Source organism: Nicotiana tabacum, chromosome 16, assembly GCF_000715075.1.
Source record: "Nicotiana tabacum cultivar K326 chromosome 16, ASM71507v2, whole genome shotgun sequence".
Classification (NCBI taxonomy): domain Eukaryota; kingdom Viridiplantae; phylum Streptophyta; class Magnoliopsida; order Solanales; family Solanaceae; genus Nicotiana; species Nicotiana tabacum.
The window spans coordinates 160410693-160427395 of NC_134095.1; positions in this window are offsets into that span (position 1 = coordinate 160410693).

Below are 16703 nucleotides of genomic sequence, written 5' to 3' on the forward strand. Positions count from 1 at the left end.
AATTAAATTTCAATTTGAATCTAACAAACATTAAACTAACAAATTTTTACCTAAACAATAAAACAAACATGAAATAAACATGAAAAACAAATTAATCAATTTACCATTTGAAATCTGAAAATTAATTCAACAAAACATATGAACAAACTAAAAAAAATTATTTCAACGACGAACAAACAAAACAAGAATAGAATCATTTAACGATTTTAACTTCTAGAAATATAAAAACGTAATATGGACAAAAACAAAACTCAAAAACAACTAACCGGAGATGAATCAACGACGAACTCGATTGTAAACAAATCTGTCCGAGCCTCGACCAAAGCTCGAACGAATGACGACGAAGACGAAGGCAAGATGAAGTAGCAGCCACAACGTTAGTGAGGCAGTAGCAACTTCGTCATTTGTTCGACGCGAAGGCAGCCTGGAACGTGAGCAACAATGGTGAGCTCAAGCTGGAATGGAGCAGCAACTGGTCGATGCCGAACAACAGCAACTCGACGAGGCAGGAGCTGGAGCAGTTGGAACGATGAAGTGAGCAGCATCGCGGCAGCAGTAGCTCGAAGGAAGGAGGAGAAGTAGCTGCGACGAAGCCGACGGGGACGAAGGCAGCTGAAGCAGCTGCGTGAGCAGCAGCAACAGTTCGTCTAGCTCCAACTCAAGCAGCCATGGACGTCGAGATCCACCTCGTCGGACTGGTCTACTTGGACGTGAAGTTGAGGGCAGCTATGGACGAGCTTTGAGCTCTCCATGGATGACGAAGCTCGATAGAGGAGGGTAGCTATGGAGTTGTTGATGCATGTGTGTGTGAGTGTGATGTGAGTGTTTGTTAATGGCGTTTGGATGTGAGGGAGTGGGGTCGAGGGCAGCCATGGTTGTGTGCTTGAGGAAGCTTGAGGAAGAAGAAGAAGATAGGAGGGGGGCGGATGGTTTAGGTCTTTTAGGGTTTTTGGGTTTTGTTTTTGTTTTGTTTTGTGTTGTTTGTAAAATAATAGGGGTGTTGGGTTATGGACTGGGTCGACCCAGTTCGAAATGGACTGGGTCGTTTGGGAATATTGGGCCATTTTTGGGCCCGTGGCTTGAAATCGAAGAAGAGGCCCAATTCCGACTTTCTTTATATTTTCGCTCTCTTTTCTTCTTTTATTTTTCTAAAACTAAATTATAAAAATACTTAAACTATTATTAAGAACTAAATTAAGTTATAAAAGCGCAAATTAACTCCCAATAACAATTAACGCATAATTAAGTAATAATTAAGCATAAAATTGTATATTTGGACATTAAATGCTAAAAATGCAAAAGATGCCTATTTTTGTAATTTTCATTTTTTGTAAACAAATTTAATTAGTAACAATTATAGAATTAAATCCTACATGCAAATGCGACATATTTTTGTATTTTTTTATTAATTTAACAAATAAACATGCACAAACAAATACAAATAATTATTCAAAATATCACAAAATTGCACACCAAGAAAAATTACTTTATTTTTGAATTTTTTGGGAGTAATTCTCATATAGGGCAAAAATCACGTGCTTACACGCGTCCCCTACCTCTCTCTAGAGAAAGGCTCTAATGGGGGAAAACTCACCATATTCCATGAACACGCAAGTGCCTCACTTGAGAACCCACTCAAGCTCAGGTGAAAAGGCATTCTCCGTCCATTCCACAAGATACCACATTAATTCCAAATCCCGCTCCCCAGATATAATAACAGATGTCGTTTTCATTGACCCAGATTTGATACCAAGAGATACAATTATGAATAGGTCCGTTAACATAATCCCTCCCATTACCCAAAGTAGCAAATCAAAAAAACACAAAAATAAAAAAAAATAAATGCCACCCACTATTATCACATCGTTACCATTGCCGACGGACCACCTACCAGCATCCTGACTGGAGGTGGAGTTACAGGGACAGGGGTTAGCCTACAATTTCACCGTGAAAAATCAACCGGTGACCCTGATTGTCCAGAATTCGGCGCATCTGGTAAGGGTAATAGTGGAAGCCCTGAACAAGGCCTTGGATGCCTTTTCTCCATGCCTATGGAAAACAATGACAAGCAACGACAACATACAACCAAATATCAACCCACTGCTGCTTAACAGCCTAATTTCCCAAGCGTTTCAGTCAATGCCATTCTTCTTAGATCTGGCATCGGAGGATCCAACAGTGTCGCCAGTCTTTATGACCATCGAACCCCAAATCCACCAGGCCCCATCACCTTCTACTCGACTAGAGAAGAATCTATCACCACCACTGGGAAACATCACAAGGGAAATCAACAAAGACCCAGACCTTCTGAAAAGAAAAAGCCTACCGTAAATGAAAGGGACAAACTATGGTCCCCTTCACACAGACTCCCTACTACTGGACTCAGTAAGGGCGATAGAGTTTAGTGTGGAGACCAGCAAAGTAGTGGTGTTGATGTGTCCAAGAATAATGACCAAATGTGGACTGAGCCATGTGTATCACCACACCCAGGGAATGACCAAGCCTCTTCTCAACCTGAATCCAGTTCTCAGCATGAGGGGAAAAAACCAAGTGACTCTAACGAGGACTCCATAGGGAATGGAGAAACCTCAGGACAGCCAGTCCCCACACCACCAACCACCCCTGATGAATTACATCATATGGAATGTTAGGTGTGGAAACAAAGCTGAGTTCAAGAGGCACAACATGGATATAGTCAAGCTCCACAAGCCAACTCTGCTGGTTCTACTAGAGATCAAGATGGCTAACCATAAAAAATTCGCAGAGGAACTGCATTTGGACATTCTAATCCAATCTCCGTCCATTGGATTATCTAGGGGGATCGTGCTTATGTGGAAGGAGGACAGTGTTAGCGTGGAAGAGGTTTCTGCCACCCCTCAGGGCATCCATGCGATGGTTAAGGTACTCCCTGACCACACCCCTTGGTTATTCTCTGCTATTTATGCTAGTAATATTTTAGCTAACAGAAAGTTACTTTCGGAGAACTTAGTTACTATCTCCAAAACCTACCCCAAACAACTAGTTTATAGGTGGTGACTTCAATGAAGTCTTGAAAGCTAGGGATAAATTTGGGAGCAACCCAATAAACTCAAATAGAAGTTACTTATTTTGGAATTACTTTAATTGATGCAAGTTACTAGACTTAGGTTACAAAGGAAGTAAATTTACCTGGACTAATAAAAGATACAAGAATAGGACTAGTCCGATTCTTAAAAGAATAGATAGATGCTTTGCCAATGAGAGCTGGACTTCCCAGTACCTTGAGGCTACTATGATACACCTTCCTAGGACCTTTCTTATCATTGCCCTATTCAAGTTTTGCTAAAAGGGGATTCAATCAATAAATCCAGCAGACCTTTTAGGTTTGAATCCATATGAATGAGCGACCCATCCTTTCCCAGTATCATCAATGAGGCCTTTACCCCTAATTCAATCCACTGAATCTTTCAAGAGGATTGTTACCCAGAGGAACATGCACACTATGGCAATATTTTCCATAAAAAAGAAGAATCTCAGCCAGAATTGCAGGAATCCAAAAATCTCCTAATTATCAGTTCAGCAGCTACTTGTTAAACCTAGAAAGAAACTTCACCAATGAGCTAGATTTCATCCTCAGAAATGAGGAGAATTTCTGGAAACTCAAATCTAGAATTAACTAGCTAAATGAAGGGGATGCCAATGCTAGATTCTTTCATACATCCACTCTCAATAGGAAAAGAAGAAACATGATCCTCTCCATCAAAGAAAAGAGTGAAAACTGGCTCTATATTTCAAGGGGACATCAAGACATCCATTTTGTCCTTCTTTAAGAGTCTAAACCTCCTCATACTCACAAGCTTCCATCTCCACCACCAACCATAGGGCTATGACTCATACCTTATCTGACTCTCAAAGGAATAGTCTGGATAGGCCTCTAGAGATCAGAGAAATAAAAATGACCATCTTCTCCTTCAAGACCTTCAAGGCCCCTAGGCTTGATGGCCTCCATCTCTTCCTCTATCAGAAGTGCTGGAGCATTTTAAAAAATTTAGTAATTGATTTCTGCAAGCAATGCTTCATTACAAACTCCATGGATGAGACCATGGATCAAACTTTGCTCTGTCTCATTCCTAAGTGCCCCCAAGCTTCCATGCTCAAAAACTTCAGGCCAATTGGACTTTGTAACACAATCTACAAGTCCATCACTAAGATTATTGTAAATAGAATCAAACCAATGCTTCCTGACATAATTATCCCTAACCAAGCCAGTTTTCTTTCAAATAGGAGAGCTTCTGACAATGTTATCATTGTGCAAGAGTATATTACTCACTTTAGGAAAATGAGAGGAAAGCAGGCTTACATGATCCTTAAAATAGATCTAGAAAAAGCCTTTGACAGGCCAGAGTGGTCCTTCATTAGGGACAAATTCCATGCTTTCAACTTCCCCTGGGCTGACTAAGATAATTATGTCTTGCATTAGCTCATCCAACATCTCAATTTTAGTGAATGAAGGTAAAACTGAACCTTTCAAGCCCTCCAGAGGCATAAGACAAGGGGACCCCATGTCCCCTTACCTGTTCATCCTATGTATGGAAAGACTCTCCAAGTCAATTGACCAAGTTGTGCAGGTTAACCAATGGTAGCCTATTAGTATCAGTAGGTCTGGCCCAAGAATCTCCTACATTTTCTTTGCTGATGACCTTACCCTATTTGCCAAGGCAAACATTAGAAACTGCACCAACATATATTCTATCCTACAGTCTTTCAATGAGAACTTTGGACAACTAGTTCTCTTCTCCTCTAACACAAATCAGGATACCATGGAATGTCTCACTAATGCACTATCCGTGCAAGCTACTACTTCCTTTTGTAAATACCTTGGATTCCTTATGTTCCATAAGAGATCCACTAGTTTTGACTTTCAGTTCATAATAGACAATATGCAATCCAAGCTGGCTGGCGGAAAAACAAATTATCTCATTATGACTGGTAGGACCATTCTGGCTAAGACATCCCTCAATAGCATCCCTAACCATGTCATACAATACATCAATTTGCCAACAAAAATTACCAAGTAAATTGATAGAATCCAGAGGAACTTTATCTGGGGCAACACCACAAATAAGAAAAAAATGCATTTGGTTAGTTGGGATAAGGTCACTAAAAAAAGGATAATGGTGGGCTGGGTATCAAAAAAGTAGAGCTTAAAAATAAAGCAGCCTATGCAAGTCTGGCTTGGAGGATCTATCACAACACTTCAAGCTTATGGGCTAGAGTGTTGATCTTTAAGCACTATAATTGGAACCATACCCCCTAGGAAACCTAAATCCCCTACCTGGCAATGCATCCCTAAGGGATGGGATACATGCAGAAAGGCTAAAAGATGGGTGGTCTACAAGGGTAATAGGGTGAGCTTCATGAATGATGCTTGGATCCCTAACCAGCCAGTCACTAGAGATATGATTGCAGGCCTCCTAACCCCAAATGACATTGCTATCAAAGTGGACTCTGTCTACAATTCAAGGACCTAGGACCTCTCTTCCATCTCTATGGAAATGCCTGCAAGTATTTCTAACATGATCAATTCTGTTTTCATCCCTCATAGCACTGCCAAAGAGGACAGACTAATCTAGGATTGACTTCAAGTGGGTACTTCACCAACAATTCAGTCTACATTTTCATTAGCAATAGCAAGGAGCACTACCTTCACTTGGATTTGGAAATTAAAAACTCTTAACAAAGTTAAGAACTTCATCTAGCTTCTTGCCCATAATAGGTTACCTACATGAGCCTACCTGCACAAAACTGGGGTTAACTGTAACCCACAATGATGCTTCTGTCAAAGCAATCAAGAAACAAGTGACCATATCTTCTTTGAATGCATAAATGCAGCTCAATTCTGGAAGGAGTTACTATCCAAGGCTTCTAATGAAAGTAGGCAGCTGAATCTCGTCTTCTCAGCCCAACCATGGCCATCAAATTGGAATTAGGAACACACTCTTTGAGAACATTCCCAGGGAGAACATCATCCTATTTTGGTTCTGGCACATTTGGCTAACTATGATTCACAACCTCTTAAACAACAAAAAAGACAGCATCATCACCACCAACACCATCTCTAAAGCAACTGAATACTTTATGTTAGTGAAAAATAACACCATCAAGAAGTCTTTCCAAACCATTGTAATCCAGGCATAGGAGGAATAGGTGGAGTATTCAGGAACCATAATGTGGATTGGATTATTGGGTATATGGAGAATATACTACATACTACCAATACCATGGATGAGCTGAAATCTCTCCTGAAAGGGCTGCAACTAGCTGAGCAAAATGGATGGATCGGTTGAACATCAATACAGACTCTGTGAATACCTAATTTTTGTTCGCTTCTAATTCTCCTACAAGAACTAATATTTGGATGATTTTAGTTATTTATGCATTTTTATTTGCATTCCTTTATTAAAAATACCAAAAATATTTTTTGCCTTTTATTTGTATATTTAATTTACATCTTTAAATCATATATACCAAAAAGATTTTCTTTCTACTTGTATATTTTCTTTAGGACTAAATAAGATAATTAGGGGGTTAAGGGATTGGGCTAGTGCACTTTAATTGAAATTGAGCCAAATTAGCCCAAAATTAGAAGCCCAAGTAGCTCACAAATCCGGTCCACATGGGGCTGCCAGGGGCGGGTCCAAACAACGTAGTTTTGGATCAAAACTACGTCATTTTGGTTAAGGGATCAAGATTAAATCCTGGCCACCTATTTTCTTTGATCCAATGATCCAGAATTGATGTCATTTGAGGTATATACTTTTAGAAAATCTGATTTTTTGGCCTCATTCCCATACATTCCCAAGCCCTAGACCCCTTCTCCTATCTTCTTCTTCCTCCACCACCGTTGTCCGGCCCTCATGGCGGCGGCGCCATCCTCCGGTGGCCAGACACCCTCCAACCTACACCAATCTCTTTCTCTCTTTACCCTCTCTCCTAATCCCAGCCCAAATCCTCAAAAACACCTCTAAATTCCGTGAAACCGAAACCCTAGATAGCCGCCTCTTACTTCCCTATTCGATTTCACGGCAAATCTGACCACCCTACCACACAAACTTCACATAAACATATAGATCTCCACAAGATCTATATTTTCCCTCTAGTTTTACCTCCGAAACCCGACCATCGCCGACCGAACCCCACCACTGCCACTGGCCACTGTACTTTCGCCCCTCAACCACTCTAGATCTCCGAACTTTCTACTTTGCTGCATTCATACTGGCCTCAAACGAGTTTTTATTGTCGATTTCACCGAAGCTAGTCTCCAGTTCATCAAATTTTTAGTTTTGATGAAGATCGACAATAGAATCTCGCTCGAGCCGAACTACTATTAGACCTTCACCCTTGCCGCACCACTGCCGCCGCACCACTGCCGCCCCAATGGTCGAAATTGGGTAAGATCAATTCCATTTCTCCCCGCCCTTGATTTTCTATTTTTGTTCGTGTTTATTGTTAGTGTTTTTGTTTTATTTCAATTCTGTTAGTTTCCGTTTAGTTTAATGATTAATCTAATTTTTTGATTTTGTCATCATTTAACTTAATCGATTCTATTTAGTTTGTCTCACTGTTAACATGTTTTAGTTTTACTTTGTGTAGCTAAGTTTGAATTATGTTTTCTAAATTTTGCTTTAGTTTAACTATTGAGTTCTATTAAGGTTTTCGCTAGTCAATACATGTCTTTGCTTAATCGTTAAGTTATGATTCTCTTTGTTGGTTAATGGTTCGATTAGATAGTTATTTCTAGTTACTCGTTTTTCATTTGGTTTGAGCAAGTTAGTTTGGTATTGTTGTTGATAAAATCTGAAGGTTAAGTGAGTTGATCATGTTTTAAGGTACAAAGTTGTTTACTTTAACATCTAGGGTGGCTGAGAGTACTATTGTCCTCCATGCTTCTGTCATGTTATGTTGTAGGACTGTCCTTTGCCCCTTTGGGCAATCCTAGAGCAGTGTTTGGTGAACAAAGGTCGGTCCTTTTGGACAGACTTTTGGTAAACCAAAAGTTGTCCAAAAGTGACTTTCTTTGCTTACTTAAGGGCTGCTCCTTTCATATTTTAAGAGGACAGAATCTATCACACTTAGATAACATCTTTAGGAGTTGTTTGGATACACAAAAAGTTTAGATAAAAATCAGCAGCTAAAAATATATAATAGTAAGCTGAAATTGTGAGTTTGGTGAAGGTTTCTTAGAGTTAAAACTCTTTCAAAAAATAAAGTCTTTTAGAACTTGGTCTGGGCTTCTACTCTAAGATTTTTGTGTTGTTCAAACGTCCATCTTAGTGCTATTTTCTTGCTGTGTTGCTGCTGTTTCTGCTCACTTTTCATTGTTGCATCATATTTCTGCTCTTCAGGTAACTTTTGAACCTTTGTAATGTAGATTTTCATAGCAATAAATCAATATTGGAACTTGTTTTGATTGTTGAAGTAGAGCTGAATTCATTTGGCCATTTGTTTAAGTGTTTTAACGTAGTATGCATGACGCAACCTTGTGAATGTATAACTGCTAGTTTGAAATTGCTCCTTACATGTTAGTTGAAACACCACTTTGTAGTTTTATTTAGTTATTGGAAAGATAAGCTACCATAGACTTACCACAATGGATTGGATGTGAAATTTTTTTTCTTGTTTCTTTTAAATTTTGGAGTTCCAATATACTGGTAGGTTGTTTGAGTCTTTGCTATCATTATATCCCTTTCACATTGATAAAGTCTCATTTGAATTATGAAGATATCTTATTAAATGAGATAATCCCTTCGCCTATTTCTTTCTGTTGTGCCAGTTTAAGAAAAAGTGAGCAATTAGAAGTTTCCATCAATCTGCTTTATAATTGTTAAGTGAAGGAAAAAATGAGTTTTCTTTTTTGTGAATCTTCCATGATTAGCATGTTATTAATTTAGAGTGTTTGTTAGTATTTGAATGATAGAAGATAGCTATTTTATCAAGGTGAATGTTTTGAATTTAATTTTGACATATAGAATGTGAGTAAATTTAGTTAAAGAAAATTAAGAGGCCACTGATTACTCTTGTTGAGTGAATTGGGCCAAGGGAATAATGTGCACAAATGAAATAGATTTAATAAAAAAGGGGGCCACGTAAGATCTTCAGTATACATGGGGTTAATCTTGAATCATAATATATTTGGCCGTGTTTAATAAAGATGCATATTGGCCCAATGCTAATAAATAAGCTAGTGACCCATATTTTCTTTCAATAAGTTGTTGGCCCGTTCTCTTTATTCAACTGTTGGTGATTCCTCTGGTGGCTCATTTCCTCAAAACAAATAAAGGTTGTCCAAATTCATGTGTCGTATTTCTCTAAATAATAAATTCGAATAAGTTGTTTTATTAAACTAATTAAAATAACTTAATCTCTTTCTTAATTATTTAATTTAAATATTAGGCAATTAGTAGGCTCGTTTTAACTCATGGAATTGCTCGCGCAGTGTGATATTTAACATTCAATAATTGCATACCATACCCATTAGTTTTAGTTAATTCTTTGATGAGCATCGCAGATTCCCTTGCGTAGTGCAATAGTTAATATTTAATTAGTTCCTTTAAATGTAGTAACTTTTTTTTCAAAAGTAATAATATACTAATAATCCTTGTCATAACTGCGAATTCGCTTGCATAGTGTTGTTATGATAAAATTAATAAATTTTATTTCGATCACGCATTCGCTCGCGTAGCGTAGTTATGACAATATAATTTATCCAGAAAATCTTTTTTTAATAAATCTAATAATCAAAAAATAAAAGTGGATAGGTAAAACATGAAAATCTTATAAATCACAGTTTGTCCAAGATTAATTCAAGCCAACATTAAGTCAATAAAGCGACCATGCTAGAACCACGGGATTCGGGGAATGCCTTGTACCTTCTCCCCGATCAACAGAATTTCTTACCCAAATTTTATTTTCGCGGACCGATAAAAATAGAATCAAACCTTCCTTTAACTAGGGATTTAATTAAATGGTGACTTGGAACACCCAAAAATTAATTCCAAGTGACAACTCTAAACAATAAAATAATCCCTATTTCAAAATTGTCACTTTAATTGAAAAAACTCTTTGACCTACAACAATTCATAACATCAACACACATTATATCTTTCGGGGGTAATAAAGGGTGTGACAGCTCTGGCGACTCTGCTGGGGACTAATAAGAATTCGAGCTTGTACATGTTGACTTTTTATTTGGCTTTATTAATTTTGTAAATACTGTGATTTATTTGTGCGTAATGTGCTACCTGTTCATTTTTTACCGTTTCGATATTGTTGAACTGTACATATAAACTGTTTTCTCACGCACCCCCTCTGAGTCTTCTTGAAATTAAAAATTGGGCATTTGCTTGACATAACCCACTTTCTTTGAGATAGATGAGGTGCTTGTCACCCGGTGAAGGATTTTAATCACACATGTTTTAGGCGGGGAGCACCACTAGTTAAGCTGGAAAGCAATGCTACCGGTACACTGACCCTCCTAAGCTCGAGTTGTCTGCTCGAGTAAGTCAGTCTAGATACCTTCTCCACCAGAATTCAAACCTAGAAGAACAAATCTCATGTCGGATATCCCTAGTAGGTTCGCTTTATGCGCATCACGTGCATTTAACTTAGCGAAACTCGGCACATGGGTCGAGTCCGTATAAGACAGGTATCCTTTTAGAGACCATCATGTTCACTTATGTGCTACTTGATACATCATTTGGAAGGCTTACTTGCATTGTCGACCGGCTTTAGAAAATTAGTGTAGCGGAATTAGTAAAAAAAAAAAGAAAAAAATTATTCTCCTAGTTTAGTGCAAATAAACCTTTTATTTTTTTTTTTAAAAAGAAGATTTTGTAGTAGTCTGGTGTGAGTTGTAAAGATTTATTTTCGTAAAAAAAACAAAAAAAAACAAAAGAGAAAAGTACCAAGTTTCACCGAACTACGCGGTTTTGATTCTCACCGGATGTGAGATACGTACGCAACCTCCATCGGGTTCAACCCACGTTTTTCAAAAAAAGGGAGCATAAAACTTTGCATGCGCATAAAATTTTCAAAAAAAGGCTATTTTGGTCACCTTTTTACTGTCTTACCCTCATGTTCCGGCTGTTTTGCCAAGACAGCCTTAAAATCTTCCTAGGAAGTGTTGGAGGGCTGGTTTTGTAAAAATAGCTTCTTTATCCATATTTATTCACCTTTTACCATTTTGCTCTTATGTCTGGCCATTTTTTGTCGAAGCAGTTTTAAACCTTTTCGGAAGTACCGAAAGGCTATTTTCACAAAAGTAGCCCTTTTTTATCTAGTTTTGTCTGGTTATATTTACTGAGATGGATTTTGAACCCCTCTCGAAGTAGCGAAGGGTCATTTTCATAAAAATAGTTTTTTTAAATTTATTTATTATTTTATCTATTTTTTTATCATTTTGTTCCTATGTTTGGCTGTTTTTGCTGAGACGTCCTTTATACCTTCTATGGAAGTATCAAAAGGCCGTCTTTGTAATAATAACCATTTTTCCTGCTTTTATCATCTCAACCTTTGTGTCCGATAATTTCAAAAAAATAATATGTAATAATAATAATAATAATAATAATAATAATAATAATAATAATAATAATAATAATAATAATAATAATAATAATAATAATAGATCGGACCTAAATTGGCAACAAAAAAAGAGAATAAAAGGAAAAAAAAGAATGACCAGAATTTGCATATAGTTTAGGGAAGTCCTGCCCCTTTTTATCTTATTCTTAGGTTCACTATGAGTTCTCCACAAAGAAGCAGTCAGAAAAGAGTAAGGGACGAGAGACCTCCTATGTTCTTGATCAGAGATAAGACCTCGAGTAGTCTCTGCAATTGGTGGGCTAGTTTTGCTACATGGGAACGGAATCAAGTATTTAAGCACCTCAATTTCCTCACAAACATCATGGGAATTAAACCTAACAGAGATTTAATCGAGCCTCTAGTGGGTTTTTGGGACCCCGTGAACAATATCTTCAGGTTCAAAGATTTTGAAATGACGCCTACATTGAAAGAATTAGGTGGGTTCACCGGATTGGAGAGAGACCTTCATGGGAAAAATCCTGCTGCTCCGAGAAACGTTGGTGTGAACAACTTTTAAAGAAGTTATGCCTCCGTCGAATTCCAATTGTTTGCTTAAATAAAGGTTGGGTTCCTTTGGAATATCTTTATGACAAATTTGGGGATGAGAAAGGGTTTGAGAACTTCTCGGGCATAGAATTCGTCAACCAGTTGAGTTACGACGCTTGGAGGGAGTTGAGAATCTTCGCGTTCATGATATCATTTCTAGGGATCATAGTCTTTCCAGAGCGTGGTAGACGCATCAGAATTCGATTGATTGCGGTAGTATCGTATTTGCAAAGTAGCGAGGATCATATCATTCTTCCCATGATTTTGGGAGATATTTTTCGAGCTTTGACCAGTTGTCAAGAAGGTGAAGATTACTTTGAGGGATGCAACATTCTGCTGCATATGTGGTTCATAGAGAACCTTTATCATCATCCAATAGTAGTAAATGTCAATGATAATTGGCTTAATTACATTGGATGTCACTTAGACAAAGCTGCAAGTTGTAATCTTCCAGTGAGGGCCTGGCGGACAATACTTGGTTCATTGAGTGCTGATAGAATCACTTGGAACTATTACTGGTTCCCTTCTGCTAGGGTCATGTATATGTCAATGTATCGACCATTCTTCATACTCATTTCAAATGTTTCTAACCCTACGCACCTCTACGCGTCATGTGCTAGCTAGGGAGAGAGCAAAAGAGGCCCTCGATTTTGGACATGCGTTCGTTCGTGTGGGAATTCAAGGGAGAGAAAACTCCAAGTGAATCATATGCATAAAAAGTTTGGTTCGGTGGTCGATTTTCTAATTTGGACGAGATGGTAGCTGATCGTGAATGTGGGGAGGTAAGCCTCGCATACCTTGAGTGGTTTCACAACCAGGCTATCCCTAAGCAAAGGCCAGAAAGATCCATACGATATGAAGTTGATTGGGAGGAGGAGATCGAGGCCAGAGTTAGAGAAACCAAAAGAAAGTGGCACAAGAGTTCCAATCTCGTATTGACATTTTACAAGAAGATAAGAGCATTCTGGAGACAGCCATGGACATACAACGGGCTGATTTTGAGCGGGAAAAGGCCCAGTGGGCACAAGAGAGGCGAGTAGTCAAAGCTCAAATTAGGCAGAAAAAAGTGATCACTACCGCTCAAAAATAAGAAGAAAGAGAAGCCCAGTTCAAGGTGGTCTATGATCATGAGCGTAGAGGTTTCGCTCCATTAATCCAAGGTCTGAGGGAGCAGATAGGGGGAGTTGAGTCAAGAAAGGAGAGCCAGATCATGGAGTTTGAAGTATAAAGACATCACTACCAAAGTATGATCAATCGGTTAGAAGCGGAGTCGCTAGAAGTTCGGCGCCAGAGAGATATGGCCTTGGACCAAGAGTGTGATGCGCTGAATCTAGCTGAGACCCGTGGTCAGCAAAATCAAGAGTTGCATGTGGCTCAGGAATACATTAAGGGAAAGATCCTCGAAGTAGCCACATATACCTCAAGAGCATGCAGGAGTTGCCGGGGAATGACGCTTGAGTGGTTTGCAGAAGTATCATTGAATGTTGCTCGTCATATATCTGCAGACTTGGAGAGGATATATCGCAATATTGGGGGTCAGCTGCAGGAACAAGCTCCTTGATTACAGTGATACTGGTGGATTCTAATGCAGAGATCAAAGTCTTCTTTATTTAGCAGTTCTTTTGATTATTCTTTTGTTATCTTTGAGTTTGTAAGAGTCTTTTGTTGTTTTGAGTCTTGTTATTTTGCATTTTATTTTAAAAAGGGTATGTTTGAGTCAAATCTGGTCCTGTTTAAATGTTTATCTTTATGTAATTCTTGTTTTTTTGAGTCCTGTATCAAAAAATATATATATTGAAAATCAATGAAAAAGATTTTGTTTAGAAAAATTCGAAAATGAACCAAAAAGATGTTTGTTTTGTCTAAAAAATGTGTCATATGCATGAACTACATAATGATCTGATTCATGCGGAGACATGATACGTAGGCAACCCACAAAAGGTTCGATCAAATATTTTTTAATGACTCTAAAGTGAGGGATCAAAACAAGGTGAGTGAAAGAAAAAAAAATTAAAAAAGAGAGGAGGAAATAATAGTGTCAATAAACAACAAGCTGATAAGCTCGAATGAAACATGAAGCCTTACAAAAACATGTTAGAGATGGTAATATTTTAGAAGCATAGCATATCTACGTATGATTCCTATCTGTAAAATGCTTAACCCTAACACATTTGTTACCTCTTATATAGTAAGCTTAAGGTGGTTGGTTTGTGGTGAAACTGGCAACACATCATTACTTCACAAGATCTAAGGGAGCGGTGGTAATGGATAATAGTGATGAAATCGAGTTGGTCAATGACAATCCGCAGGGTCAGTCAGTTGAGCAAGAGTCTGAGGAGATAAGAAAATTGAGACAACAACTGTCAGATGTATATCAAGCTTGGGTTTCCGATCGACCTCCACCCCAGGGTCCCTCAGAGGGAACTACCATACCCCAGGCTATTTAACCACCGCTCCATGCAACGAGCGATCCCATTATACCACCACAGTATATGCCAAACTATAGCCTCAATGCTACCCCCGGTACCTCTAATATGCGACCTCCAGTTGCATCGGTCAGGAACACCCCTCTTGTCGTATCTGGCGCACCGGTATATACAATCCCGCCACCACCTCTTCTGATAAGGCCAAACAATGAGTCAGCATATCATGCTGTTGATGGCCAATACTATTCTCAAAATATGGCTTTCAGGGTCTCAGCTCCATACAATCAGACTCCTCAATACGAGTTACCAGTGGAAAATGAAAAGCCCGCCACGACAATTGAGCTAGATGAGATGGCTAGGAAAATGAAAAGTCTTGAACATAATATAAAGAACATACAGGGACTAGGTGGTCATAAAAGTGTTTCATTCAGTGATCTATGCATGTTCCCTCACATCCATTTGCCACGAGGGTTCAAGACCCAAAATTCGAGAAATATGATGGACACGGTGACCCTATCACCCACTTAAAAAGGTATTGCAACCAGCTGAGGGGTGCAGGAGGAAAAGAAGAGTTGTTGATGGCTTATTTTGGGGAAAGCCTTGTGGGGGTAGCTTTCGAGTGGTTCATTGACCAAGATATATCTCACTGGCATGTTTGGGTTGACATGGACCAGGCCTTCGTCAAACAATTTCAGTACAACATTGACATTGCGCCAGATCGTAATTCCTTGTCCAATATGAAGAAAAAGCCAACCAAAAGTTTTAGGGAGTATGTCATCAAGTGGAGGGAGCAAGCGGCTAGAGTTAAGCCACCAGTGGATAATTACGAGTTGATCACACTTTTTTTGGAGGTTCAAGAGCCTGATTACTTCCAAAACATGATGTCCGCAATGAGCAGACATTTTGTAGAAGCAATCAAAAAAAGGAGAAATTGTCGAAAATGGCCTCAAGACTGGTAGAATTGTAAGTCAAGCTACTCTCAAAGCACCACCCAAGCTATCCAAAATGGGTCGGGAGGTTTGGCAAATAGAAAGAAGAGAGATGAAGGGTCCATGATGGCTTCGGGATCTAAGGAGTTTATTATGTGCAATTTTAGCAGGGGCAATCCAGCTAACCTCAACATTATTATCCCCCGCCGATTCCTCAATACTCTATGGGCCCACCGCAATATACAGTGTTCAATGCTCAATCATATGCTCGGCCTCCTAATCAGCAGGTATGGGCACCAGCTCCAATGTCCCCCGACCTCAGCAACAAAATTTTCGAGCACCCTACAATGCTCGTCCCAGGCAGGATTATGGTCGAGAGTAGAGGCCAGTAGAAATATTCTCTCCATTGGCTGATTCATACTCTAGTCTATTCCAGAATCTGAAGCAAATGGGCATGATCGGACCCATCGCTCCCCACCATATGCATCCTGATTCACATGGATTTCAAGCAAATGCTAGATGTGAATATCATTCAGGTGCCCCGGGGCATAGCACTGATGACTGTTGGACTCTGAAAAGAGCCATAGAGAGACTCATTTCTGAAAAATTAATCGTAGTGACGAATGGCAAGGACCTTCTTAATGTGACAAACAACCCGTTGCTAGCACACAATGATGTTCATTTTGTGTGAATAATTGGCTGAGATCAAGAATACAAGCCGATCGGTGTAGACATGTGATTTTTGACCCTCCCCAAGATTTTTCATATTTTAGCACGTAAATATTTAATTTAGGCCTAATATAGCAATTTCAACTTAGTTTTACTCTTTTACTTTTATTTTATTACAAGAAAACAAAAATTACAAAAAATAGGCTTATTAATGTTTTGTAGTCATTTTTTAAATCTTGAAAAAATACCAAAAAAAATATAGTTTTATTTTAATGGTCAGTCTTAATTTAATAATTATTTTTACTTAAGTAGAGCTAATTAATATTTTTGATAATATTTTTAGTTAATCAAGCTAATTTTAAACATAGCTAGTCATAAGGGCCCAAGTTTCTAGCCCATTCCTTAAGCTCAATATCCAACTATCCATTAAGCTAATCCTAGGGACCCTTTTAGACTCGTCTTTGGAATAAAAAATAAATAAAAAAAGACCCTAAGGACCTAATACACAAAAGAC